The sequence below is a fragment of the Triturus cristatus genome, chromosome 3_1 (assembly GCF_964204655.1).
Source record: "Triturus cristatus chromosome 3_1, aTriCri1.1, whole genome shotgun sequence".
In the NCBI taxonomy this organism is placed as follows: Eukaryota; Metazoa; Chordata; class Amphibia; order Caudata; family Salamandridae; genus Triturus; species Triturus cristatus.
The window spans coordinates 1025178736-1025193354 of NC_140583.1; positions in this window are offsets into that span (position 1 = coordinate 1025178736).

The following is a 14619-nucleotide window of genomic DNA, read 5'->3' on the forward strand; positions in this document are numbered from 1 at the left end:
GGTACACGTTCCAACTTGTCTGGTCCATCCACTTCTGACACTGATGTGGTTAATGCTGACACCTATTCTTTACCACCAGAATTAGGCATTCGTAGCAGAAAATTACCTGCCAAATTGAACGATTACGTGTTATCATGATCTGATATGTCATTTGATGTTATTGCATTTCTCTTGTGTTACTTCCTGCATTATTTCTTGTTACATTTTTAATTGTCTTCATCTCCTTAAGTTATTGCTCTTCTTCCTTGTGAAGAGGGAGAAGTTATAGTGTGTTGTGCTTCATCCTCGCGCTGCACTCTGTCGCGAGGATGTCTCACGAGGTTAATGTATTTATTTAAATGAGGTTCCGGGATCAGATGCTGCTCGATGCGTTCCAGGGTTCTGACAACGTTAAGTCAGTTGTCTGGAGTCCTGGTGCGCAGCGGGAGCGTCTGGTTGTGGGTGCTTGCTGAAATTGGAATAAACTTCAAGCTCTCAGCCTTAAGAAGTCTCAGCCTTCTTTTATTACATAACAACCATGAAAGAAAATGTATGTTAGAAGCCAGTTGATTTATTTTCTTCCTACAGTGAGGTAGCTCCTAACTTGTGACACTAAATAAAATAATTGTATCAGGGCAGTCAACTAAAGAACTTTCTGTAGATCGTTCTTCTTAATTCATATGAGACACATGTGCATTTGGTAAATAGACATAATATCGAAAAAAAAATATCGACTGGACAGAATATCGAGTTTTTAATATAGAATGGACAGAATATCGAATTGCCAAAATATAGTGGTGAAGAATATCGAAAATCAGTTAAGAAATATCGATTTAAATAATATAGAACTAAGTAATATCGACAGTCATAGTATAGTAGTTAAAAATATCGATTTTTTTTATAGTGTTTTAAGTGTTAGTATATGTGTTAAAAGTATGTATTAATATTGGAATGTATGTTAGAATATTTTTAAAGTACTGAATTTTATGTTATTTCATTTTTGTGTAATATAATTTCGTAGCGGGTTGTGGGTTTATAGGGGAGTAGGGTGGGAAGTAATTTAATTATAGTACATTAAATAATAATTTATAGGAATTATTAATTATTTTTAATTTAATTTTGCGTTTTACTTCTGTAGCGGGTTGTGGGTTTATAGGGGAATAGGGTGGGAAGTAATATAATTCTAAAAAATTAATTATTTAAATAATGTGTGTATATTGATAATTATTATATTATTAATTAATTAGTAATTGGTATTATTTGCATTTATTAATGTTTGTTATAGAAAAATAATTGGTTGTTAATTAATTATTAATAGGTAATTAATTAATCAAAAATTTATTGGTATTTATAATTAATTAATTATTTAATATTGTGTGATTGGTAATTAATTTTAATGCTTTTTTGGGTATTAATAATTCATTTATTTATAATAAAATATTAATGTATTATTTTCCCTACTATTGCACTCACTGGAGTGGGAATAGTAATTTTTACCCCTACGCTATCCAACGTATTCCCTACTATTGCACTCACTGGAGTGGGAATAATAATTTTTACCCCTACGCTATCCAACGCTTTCCCTACTGTTGCACTCTCGGGAGTGGGAATAATCATTTTTATCCCTACGCTATCCAACGGTTTCCCTACTGTTGCACTCTTTGGAGTGGGAATAGTAAGGTTTACCCCTATGCCATCTGACATTTTCTCTACTGTTGTAATCACTGGAGTGGGAATATTACATTTTGCCCTCCCGCTATCCAACGCTTTCCCTACTGTTGCACTCTATGGAGTGGGAATAGTAATTTTTACCCCTACGCTATCCAACGCTTTCCCTACTGTTGCACTCTCTGGAGTGGGATTAGTAATTTTTAGCCCTACTCTATCCAATGCTTTCCCTACTGTTGCACTCTTTGGAGTGGGAATAGTCATTTTTACCCCTGCGCTATCCAACGCTTTCCCTACTGTTGCACTCACTGGAGTGGGAATAGTAAATTTTACCCTCCCGCTATCCAACGCTTTCCCTACTGTTGCACTCTCTGGAGTGGGAATAGTAATTTTTACCCCTACGCTATCCAATGCTTTCCCTACTGTTGCACTCACTGGAGTGGGAATAGTCATTTTTACCCCTATGCTATCCAACGCTTTCCCTACTGTTGCACTCACTGGAGTGGGAATAGTAAATTTTACCCCTACGCTATCCAATGCTTTCCCTATTATTGCACTGTCTGGAGTGGGAATAGTAATTTTTACCCTCCCGCTATCCAATGCTTTCCCTACTGTTGCATTCTCTGGAGTGGGAATAGTAATTTTGACCCTCCCGCTATCCAACGCTTTCTCTACTATTGCACTTACTGGAGTGGTAATAGTAAATTTTACCCGCCCGCTATCCTACGCGGAAAATATTGAATATTTTTAATTAATATTACGTTAATATATATGTATAAATTTGTTTTTTTTACTTACATTAATTATTTATTAATTTTAATGTTATTTAAGTATTTTTAAGCATGTGTCAGTTAATTATATGTATTATTTCATTCATTTTACATTACTTTTAAGACATTTAAAAAATTCGATATTTTGACTAACTATATTTTTATCAACGATATTTTGGATTCTATATTTTTGTAGTTACCTGTTTGGAGATAGGGATTCGATATTTTGGCATTCTATATTTTGGCATCGATATTTTTGTATGTCTATATTTTGGAAGTCGATATTATGTCAGTGATCCGTGCATTTAGATAGATATATGTGCCTGTATCACATGCTTTGAACAAAAGCATATGTGTCTCAACATTTCATCCTTCTGACACTTGACACTAATAAAATGTGTATTATTGACTTGACGAATAAGAAATCTTGCTATTTACAGTGCTACAAAATGGCAAAATGTGTTATATCAAGTGCTAAATATGTTTTTAAAGACAAAATATTAGTTTAAATTGCAATTAAATTTACAATTCATGTAGCTTGCGACCAATAAACAAACAGTGGCAGAACCAATGGGTCTCGCTTTTAATTACGCTACACTAAATTTTGACTTGCAGGGCAAAGAAAATCCATAATTACTGAAACAGCATCAATAAAAAAATAAAACATAGCAGGATTGTGATGTATATGCAATACATTGTTTTAAACTTTTAATTTACCATTGAATACTGCAGATGCTAATCTTGGACCAGTAAATTAAAAAATATATACACATAAGTGCATCAAAGATAAAGCAGCTGGGCACTCCAAAAGCATGTCCTTTTTTGTATTTAAATGTAACAGGTAGGGGGGTGTGACAGTGGGTGGGTGTAAGTCACTGCACTGTGGCAGGAGCAGCCTGGAGGTGGGCGGGGTAGAGGCACTATGGAGTAGATTGGGGAGGGGTTGGGAACAAAATAACACTTAATGGGGCGGGAGGAACAAACACAAGAAGAGGGAAAGATAATGAAAAATATGTCAGCAAATGAGACTGTCTAGAAAGTAAACCAATGGTAAGCTATGGGCTGACCCAAATCTCTCTTTAAATATTGGTACTGTTCACAATAGATCTTTAACAACAGATGGCTAAAAGCACAAGTCTCAAAAGTATTGAAACTCATTAGTGAAGATGCTTTTTATAATATATCATCACATCATAGGACTCACCTATACCTGAGTATCACATTAAGTCTTGACTTTTTGAAGATCATTCAGAATTAGTTAAAAATTTTGTATAGGACTGTGCGTATTGGTACCTTAAGTTTAGGATATTTTGGGGGGGTTTTGTAGTCTGCAACTATTTTGTCCTTAACTTCTATTAAAAACTGTGCATTACGTGATGACAGTGACTAAGAAACTTGTAACAAGTTGTGCTGAAAAGCAGTTTGAACCAGATTCTAGTAATCGTAGTAGTGTGGTGATCATGAGCTCCAGAGATGTGTTCTCATGTAAATTTGTTAGATATTAGGTTATAAAGAGAGACAATCTGCATTAATCAGGTGCACAACCTCTGATACTGCTAATTTTTCCTTATTCTGACCTGTAAAATTTGAGCTTTTTCTGGACGATATCTTGCCTCCCTAGCAAGGAAATTATATCTACAGTTTAGATTCGGCACCCTTCCCCTCCGTACCTTTACTGCAAGTTGGTCTAGTACTGCCACACAAGAGTGCCCCATTTGTAGACCCCCAAGAGGAGACAGAGCTTCATATTTTATTTTTCTGTCCAGGGTACAAAACTTGCTAGGCAATGTTGGCTCAAACAGTTGTGTAGGAATCTGGGGTTTGTGCATTGTCAGGAGGCATACAGAGTGTTAAAATCTAATACCTCCAAGCCCATTGTATTTGGAGTCTCTCGATTCCTAAGCTCAATGTTGCGTAGGCGGTGGATTCTTTTAAAAAATGATGATGAAAACTTAGAGACTGCTTCCCCCCTCTCGCCTCAGACTGTTACTGATTTTATTACTTACTAACCACGGGATACATGTTGTGAGAAGATACATAATTGTTTTTTTTATATAAAATGTGAGTGGTAATGATCAATTAGATTGTAGTCTAGAATATCAATGTCAAACAGGACAATGCGCCACATAATCATCTGGTACTGTGCGGCCTCTTTTTTAATAATTTTTTTAACCTTTTTATTATTTGGTGTTATTTATTGTATTGTATATATATTTTCAAGGCCTTTGCCCTGAACTAAAGGTTATAACAATTAAATGCTCCAGTCAAGGCGGTACCAATGTAATGTTCATTTTTAATTGTGTTTTATTATACAAAATGTATGAATGTTATCATGCATCTTTTATGGTTTTTCTAAACTAAAATAAGATTACTGAATCGAATCGAATTTGGAATGGGGCCAAAAATATTTACCATGGTAAGGCCACAAACTACAGTCTTGGGTTTATCCTGAGTCAAAATTATCAGTTGCTAAATATAGCCAATTATTAATGAGGGCCACAGCAGAGTTTGTTATGTAGTGTGTAGAATGGAGGTGATCAGTCTGGATATGTATTTTCCCACTTTTCATTAGTGGAAATACAATAAATGCCTTATGGTTGGTTCTTGTGAAAACACAATCACTAATCATTAATTTAAATGTACACTCTTTGATATCATAATTATGGTCTGGACTAGTGCTTTATTTTAGCCAGTAGTTTCCAGCACTCAGCACCAGCACTTAATCATCAACACCGTCGCTTTTCATGAGCAACAGTTAAGGACATATTCATTTATGATAGGCACAGGAGATTAAGTGATTTGACCAGAATACAGGATGTTGAGCCGACGCAGAGACTCGAATAAGGTTCCCCAGCTCCGAAGTTGGCAGATCTGGCCAATACGCCACATCCTGTCCCTTCAAGGTTAAAATATAGCACTAAATGACACATTTTAATTTGAATTCATTACTAGTATTTTTGCTGAATTTTTGCATAATTACATGAAAGCAAATTACTTGAATTTTAGCACACACCCCTAATAATAATACTTTTGTAGGTTTAAAAGTACTTTGTTGCTTCAAAAGCACATTTGTTTCAATGAATCTAAATGTATTTTACCATGTTTAGTCATTTTTTTCTTAAATGGTGATGGTAGGTTATACTGTTAATGACGACGTTGTTCAAGTAGCTTATATGTGCATGTGCATTTTGATGACATTTCATGAAAACAATTTTGAGAAATATTTGCTACAAAATATACAAAAAAAAGCCTGTTAGGACAGAGCTCAGAAATTGACTTTAAAAGATCGTATTTTAAACTATGAAATCCTTGATCAGTTTTCACCAAACATCATGTGCATAACCACATATGAATTCCACGAGGCTAGATGAAATTTGGGGAATTGTAGTCAAATATTTGTACCAATCTGCAAAAATCTGGGCTTCCGGAAATGTTCAGTGGCACTAAGAATTTTTAAATCTGATACTGCAGGATATATTGTGTTTGCCCTTTCTAAGTTTCTGCATGCCATGTGGATTAAAAGGTGTTTTTTAATTTCAAATAGTGGCTAGCGCCAGCGGTTCTTTCTGGACCTCGAACGTGCATGTACTGTTTTAATGCTGTACTTTCCCTTTGTATACATGATTTTATTTGTATCTTTTATGGCTGAAATACTGCCGAAATAAAGAATCATGATGATATATATATATATATATATATATATATATATATATATATATATATATATATATATATCATCTACTGGCGGTCGCCAGTAGATAGTTATAGTTAGGACCGTGTTTCCATGGGAAATCTGAAAATTCTATTTTGAATAACTTTGGCGCCGGTTGATGAATCCTCGCGAAATTTTCAAAACTAATGGGGCACTCTGCTCAGCTCCTACCCTGAAAGTCTCGGGGTGATTCGTCAAGCGGGGGCTGAGAAAAAAGGGGGGTCCCAAAACACGTTTTCCCCATGCATTTTCCCATAGGACCTTTAGTCGAAGGTACAGCCCGAACGGCTGAACAGAATTACTTGAAATTTGGCAAAGAGGTAGTCCTCAGGTCAGGCATGTGCCTTTTGCATATATGGTGTCAATCTGTTCAGTAGTTCCTGAGAAAATTGCTGTTAAAAGCACATAAATATCTATAGCCGCGGTGCGGTGCGCGAGCGTAATTCTGATTGGTGGATTCATGTCAGTCAACATTCGAATCGGTCGAAATCAGGAAGTGTCGACCGCCATTTTGTGTGTGACAGTGAAAAAGAAAGGTGGAGAACGTGAAAAGGTGGCAGGGTACAGAGTTCCTGACCCCCTAGCTTTTGTCAGGGGTCCCTGAAGGACCATGAAGGGTGAAAAAACCCCCATTTATTTATTTTTTTTAAATCGCGGGGTGCGCACTCGGTGCGCGCACGGTGCGCGCACATCGAAATCATAAAAAAAATAGAATTAAAAATCAAATTTAAGTGTTTAGATATTAGGTGGCTCTAAAAAGAGCCGTTGTGTTAATTGAGGGACAGAGTAAAAAAAAGACATGGCAAAAATTATAGGGTGCCGCACGTGTGCTGCTGTATCTTGCTCTCTATTAGGGGAATGCTGGTGTCCGCATAAGAGAGAAGAGCATTGCACGCATTGCACCGTATATGCACCCTCTTAAACAGAGGGTGTATATCCAGAGGAACCGAACCAGGTGAAGCTGCCGCTGCAGATGAAGTGCTCGGCTGAGCTGCCGATGATGTGCTCGGCTGAGCTGCTGCGGATGTGCTCGGCTGAGCTGCTGGAGGGTTTTCTCTAGCAGCTCGGGCATAAGCCACAGGATGTACATCTCTAACGTGCCTGATCATAGTGAAGATACTAAAAGAGTATTTCTTTTTAGGATCTCCTCTTGATAAGACACGATCACAAAGAGTGCAGGTGACTTTTGGAGCATTCACCTTCTTCTGCCCCACTGGAAATGTAAAAAATTGCCAAATAAAAGAGTCTTTCTGTTTCCTCTGTCTCTGTCTCACAAAGGTCTCCTGCTCACTCCCAGAAGATGACTGCTGCTCTGCCATTCTCAAGTACTGGAGTACTGGAAAAGCTGCTCAGCTCCTTCTCCCAGGGAATCAGAAGTAATAATGAGGGGAGTGGGTGTGGTGTTGGAAGTTTCTGGAACTGAAACTACTATAAACCAATGAAAAGTGTTGTTTCTAAATCACATGACTTGCCGTGCGCGCACGGTGCATGCATGGTGGGCTCACGGAGCACGCACGGTGCGCGCACGGAGCATGCACGGTGCGCGCACGGAGCACGCACGACTGCGCGTACGGAGCACGCGTGCATACGCGCACGGAGCACGCACGCATGCGCATACAGAGCACGCGCGTATGGAGCACGCACGACGTACGCATGCGCACGTGGAGCACGTACGCACGCGCAATTTTTTTTAAAGTGTTTATACGTTTAAAGAAGATATTAACCATGCTGTTCAACTCTATCCAAATTTTTTTTTAAAAAACTGAGCCATTCCATATTACAGGATAAAGTTAATCTATAACTATATATATAGGTAGCTTATTGTAAAATAAATATTTAAAAAATATAAAAATACATTCATAAATTAGCATTTAAAAAACCTTGCAAATTCACTTAAAAAACCATAGGTTTCACACACGTTATAGTTAGGAATTAGCATTTAAAAAACCTTGCAAATTCAGTGAAAAAACCATGGGTTTCACACACGTTATAGTTAGGAATTAGCATTTAAAAAACCTTGCAAATTCACTGAAAAAACCATAGGTTTCACACATGTTATAGTTAGCTGGACATTTCACTCGTAAAAAACCAATGAAATTTCCCCGTTATAGTTAGTTCAGCTAACTATAACTCGCGCCCACAATCCACTGCTGATGACGTCACATATTACATCACTCATGACATGGTCAGTGACATCACTCATGACATCACTGATGACATCTCAAATAACATCACTGATGACATCACTGATGACGTCATCCATGTGATAAATTACCACATCTTCTCACACCCTAATATAACCTTTGATACACCGACTTAAAATTTAAGAGTTCCATTCTCAAAACCATACATACTGCAATACCAATAACTACATAGCCACTTATTAACTCTTAGGTCTACATTCACCTCCACTCATTCACCTCTACAGTCACTCATACTTACAGTCACAACATACAAAACTATCATATGCATTTATACACCTATATAGACACTCACACACTACCAATCATCCATAGAGGTACTCTCACACCTACTCAGTCATGCAAATAATCACACTCTCATTTACTCACCTTTGTGGTTATACACACTGAAGTTCACTTACTCATAAAAATAGTATCACATTCTTACGCTCTTATAGAATCATTGATACAAGCACACACTCATCCATACAGTCACTCTCACAAACACACACTCTCACATCTACCCACTTATATACTCTTACATGCACATATACTGCCTTTCACATATGTAGTTAGTCACAAATGTACCACTGAGATATACATTCAATCCCTAACACATCCATACATACACTCACTCAACCATACAGTCCATCACAGATGCACTCTTAAAACCATGCACCCATAGAATCACCCACTCACACATCTATGCATAGAGTCACACACACCCTACCCACACAAACACTCAGGAACCCATACAGATACTGAGACAAGCAATCAATAACTCATATAGACACTCATATAGGTATTCACAAAACCATGCAGCCACTTATACACCAATATACAGAAACATACAGACATTTACACAGTTTAGTCACTAGTCTGCAGTAAGATACATTTAATGACTCACTTAGAGTCAGTTACGCACCACAGAAAATCATCCATTTACACACTTGTACACCCACTCATTCTTCAACAGGCCTTTCCCTATATATATTAAACATATTAAAATTGTTCAGAAACACATACTCAATGGATGATGTCATCAGTGATGTCATCAGTGATGTCATTTGAGATGTCATGAGTGATGTCATGAGTGATGTCACTGACCATGTCATGAGTGATGTAATATGTGACGTCATCAGCAGTGGATTCCGGGCGCGCGAGTTTTAGTTAGCTGAACTAACTATAACGGGGGAATTTCATTGGTTTTTTACGAGTGAAATGTCCAGCTAACTATAACATGTGTGAAACCTATGGTTTTTTCAGTGAAAATATATATATATATATATATATATATATATATATATATATATATATATATATATATATATATATATATATATATATATATATATATATATATACCCTATTCATGAGGAGGGTGGGTGGAGATTTATACCTTGGCCTGAGCGTACATTTCCATTTTATTCTATTCACAAGCAAACCCAGTGGTATGCCTGGAAAGCAGCGTAAATTATACGTTTCACAGGCACAATAGTGGGTGTGACGTGATGTTTTAGGGAAGCTGCTACTCCCCCTGTTTGGAGTTCTCCAATGTGGAGATCTCCACACAGGGGGAATGAAGTGTCCTGTGCAAATGCATTTTTCATATGTTCTTATCTGCAGGGAACACGTTTCCTCATGTAAAAAACCCTTCCCCTAAACCCCCAGTAAACATGGAGGTGATCTTTTCCCTTTGCCTTCTTGGAAAGGTAATTGCTCCAGCCCAAATCTGTAATAAATCTCTAGCCATGTCCATTGTAGAAAGGGGACAGAGAGGAGCTTGGCAATGCCAGCACCGGCACTTATTTCTGGGGGGCCCACACTTATTTCGCCACATCAGACATTTCCCGAGGCCAACTGAGGGCAAAACAAACAAAACGAAAAGACGGAGGAGAAGAAACACAGAAAATACGTCTCCAAGGGAGAAAGCATTGCTGTTCGCTCTCTAATATTTTATAGCGCTAGACGCAGGTGCCGAAGCAGCGCTTTGAACACCAGCACTTATTATTTTACAAATAAAGCACTGCTGCAAATATAGATATTTCTCATTGTTCCCAAAGGTCCAAGGTAAAACATGCCCTGGAATAACTGCTTTCAATGCATTAGGTGGGATTACTGACTGAGAGAAGGTGGCGCAGGGCCTACCTAGAAACAGACGAAAAAGCCTTAAAATCTATACAAGCCCAATATAAGCAGGCTATTAGGGAGGCCAAGTCACAATTCTATGCAAGTTCCATTTTAAATGCACCTAATGGCACTAAGGCCCTCTTCAATATCGTAAGGGATCTCAGTAACCCTGGATGCCTGGCTAACAGAGTCCAGCCTTCGTAAAACCTGTGTAACGAGGTTGCCACCTTCTTTATTGACAAGGTCACCAAAATCGTGGGTGGACTCGATCATAGCGCAGTGGAAACTTCGCCATCTAATGAGGTTGTCCGGAAGAACACCTCTCTGATCTACTTCCCACCCCCCACAGAGGATGTCTTTAGCAACATAGCTCGGCAGATATCATCTGGCTCGCCCCTTGACCCCCTTCCCCATAAGATCTGGAAGGAGTTTGGCCCTGAATTATTTCCAGGCCTGTGGCAAATTTGTTGCCAATCTCTGAACGAAGGAGTGGTACCAGATTGCTGGAAATGGGCGATAGTCACCCCCTTGCTGAAAAAGCCATCTCTAGACCCTACGTTGCCAGTCAAATTCCGTCCCATATCTCTACTGCCATTCCCTATCAAGATTCTGGATAAAATGGTTAGCAAATCCTTGTCAAACTATTTGGAAGAAAATCTGTTGCTGGACAAGGACCAGTTTGGATTCCGGCCGGGGCATGGGACGGAAACTGCCTTAACAACTGTGCTGGACAAACTTCGAATGCAAGCCGACAGCGGAAAGTCCTCAGTATTAGTGCTGTTAGACATGTCGGCTGCTTTCGACAGGGTCAGTCATGCCGTACTGTTGTCAAGACTGAAAGGTTTAGGGGTAAAGGGCTGTGCCCTGAAATGGATACATTCCTATCTGGCAGGTCGGCAACAGGCAGTTATGCTGACACCCTTCACCTACCCTTGGTCTCCGGTTCGCTATGGAGTACCTCAGGGTTCGGCAATTAGCCCGATCCTTTTTAACGTCTACCTAGGCCCACTGATCCCTATCATAAAATCCTACGGGATCGAAGTGGTTAACTACGCGGACGACATTCAACTGCTGTTTTCCCTCGAAGGAGAGCATGCTGTCCCTATGAGCTCCTTTCAAGCATGTATGGGGCATGTCTCAGACTGGCTGAAGGCCAACTCCCTACAGTTGAACGTTGGGAAAACAGAGTTATTGCACTGCCACACTGCTAGAGTGTCTAACCTTCTTCTGGGCGAGTTTAGACTCAGACCAGAGGATGCCCCCATAGAAGCTGCTAAAACAGTCCACAATCTGGGGGTTATAGTGGACGAAGACCTCCAGATGCAAACCCAGGCCAACAAAACAATCAGTACCTGTCTCTCCCTGCTGAGAGCTCTGCGCCAAATTCTCCCACTCCTACCAAGCGAGGCCAGGCCCCTAGTGGTCCAGAGTGTAATTCTGAGTAGACTGGACTACTGTAACTCCTTTTATTTGGGTGCTCCCCAATACATCGTGAAGGGGTTGCAACGTATCCAGTCTATGGCAGCTAAAATGGCACTGAAGCGACAACGTGGCTCCTCTGTGATGTTGGCACTGAAGGACCTACACTGGCTGCCTGTGAAAGACAGAGTTAGCTTCACGTCCCTGGTTATGGTCTACAAAGCTTTACACGACATAGGCCCACTACCTCTGCGAGAGCGTTTTTCATGGTATGAACCATAAAGACTCCTTCGCTCCACCAGTCAAGGCCTAGTATCCGTCACTAGAATCAAACTAGTAAGGATGGGAGGCAGGGCCTTTGGCACCGCAGCCGCATGCTTATGGAATAAGATCCCCCAAGAACTGAGACTGGCTGATTCCTTGTTGGGCTTCAGGAGAGGCCTTAAGACCTGGCTATTTGCCAAAAACAGATAGCAACTTTCCTGACTAGGTGACTGATCGTTCTACATGCTCTATTTTATCCTTGTCTCAAAGCGCCAGGATACCCGTCGGGTGACAGTCGCGCGATACAAAAAAGGTATACAATACAATACAATACAATTAACTACTGTAATAGTACTGGATACTGTAATAATACTGTGTACTGTAATAGTACTGGATACTGGAATAACTGCGGTCAATGCATTGGGTGGGATTAACTACTGTGGACTTTCCTGCAAACTTGGTAGAGAAATCTACTGTAATAAATGCATAGCCATCTGCCAAGAATCCCTTTGTGAGTTCCTGGAATGTATTAAAAAAGTGAACGTTGTTATTAACTTGCATTTACACCAGTATTTACCTTTGTGAACAGGGCCCTATATACCTACATATATATAGGGTGTTATGCACAATTACATTTCATAGTTCCATTCAGCGGTCTGTAAAGTTGTAAAGTCTGCACTTTGTAGCTTTGCTTGTATTCTTAAAACCTCAACCTTGCGAAGTGTAAAACAAGCAAAATATTTTTTTCATGCTCGCTCTGCTGCAGAGGGCTGCAGTGACACCACTAGTGAGACAAATGTGACTGGTTCAAAGGAGCTGATTAACTCCATTTCTCCTATACTGAAGGTTCAGGGGCAGATAATCTGGTAAAGGGCATTATGGGAGTGTCGTCATCTGCTCCAAAAATGATTATCGGGGCTAAACGAGCTCGGAAATCAATTATCTGCAACTGGATGCCACAGGACTTCAGTCTGCGTTGAATAGCATAGGTGTGATGTAACACAAGGAGCAAGTATATCATATGCATTGCCCTCATTCTATGCTTCCAAAGTGAGATTCCTGTGACATGATATTCAACTATGAGGCAGTGACTGGAAAATGGCACCAGAACTTCATAACTTTAAGTTATGCGCTTTGTATGTCATGTTTAAAAATAAATAAATTATAGTGTGCTTTGAAAAATTATGTTATCACTGCTACAGGCTATAGTATAATGTATTACACTATTCAAGATCAAGATAACTTTATTTCGGTCATCAGACCATAAAAGTACAATAAAATATTTACACGTACAGAAGTAAGACCATAAATAAGAATTGATTTAAGACAATTATTAAACATTAGGTTATCATTGAGAACTTAGTACAAACATTCCATCAGTTAAAACTCATCCTTCTTCGCCACATGCCATGTAAAAAACGGGAAACAGCATAAACAATGGGAGGGTTAGTGTCATACGTCAGGGCTCTACATGCTTGGGCACACTGTCTAAGGCCCAAGTTTTTGCACAGGGGGACAAGCCAACATTTTCGGATCGTGCGGTAAACTGGGCAGAAGAACATAATGTGGATAATGTCTTCATGACAGATTTTACAGGCTGGACAAGTGCCCTCCTTTGTTTTATCCCATCTGGATGTTGATGCCCCGATTGGCAAGGACCCATGCCTCAGCTGAGTATATAATTTTCTGGCTAAAGGAGGCTGAACTAAATCCAAGAATGCCTCAAAGGCAGAATCTGTTTTCACCATTAGGAACTCAGAGGTCAACCTCCCCAGATAGGTAGAGCAGCATACTTTTTTAGAATTGTAAGATCTTACAGCTGCCCGTATCTCTGACTTCTGAGTCCTCACACAACTTATAGCCGGAGTATCCCAAAGATGGGATAGACCGACTAGATACAGGGAAGTCTTGATATGGAGAAGCCATGGTATTTTCTTGTGATTTAACTGTCTCCATACCGCTATGAATTCCCCTCTATAAGTTGTGAGTTCAGGAACAGACCACAGCCTTTTCCAGAAAAGTAGTGGTCGTAGGGCCGCCAGGTCACTTACAGATTCTAGGTCCATATCCAAACGTAATGGTGTTAGGGGAGTGCTCTGGGGGAGGCCAACCAACCCGCGCATAAAAGCATGTTCTACCTTCTGCATGTTGGATGTGTTTGTGTGGCCCCACAATTCAGCGGCATATAAAGCCGCTGACCTCACCTGAATTTTATAAATTTCCAGCGCAGGAGTGATTGTCTTAAAAATGGAAGTTCTGTGAGATCTTCCAATTCCTCCCGCTATCTGCGAGAGTCTCAGGGAAGATTTAGCTACATGAGCATCCCATATAAAATGCTCAGTTAGGGTGACTCCCAGGTAGGTAAAGGTCTTAACTCTTTCTAGGGGGACCCCAGCTAATGTAGGGTTCGGACGGGTGCGCCTAGGGGGACTGAAGATCATAAACTTAGTTTTCCCCAAGTTAATCTCCAGTCCCCTCGAGGCACAGAAAATCATAA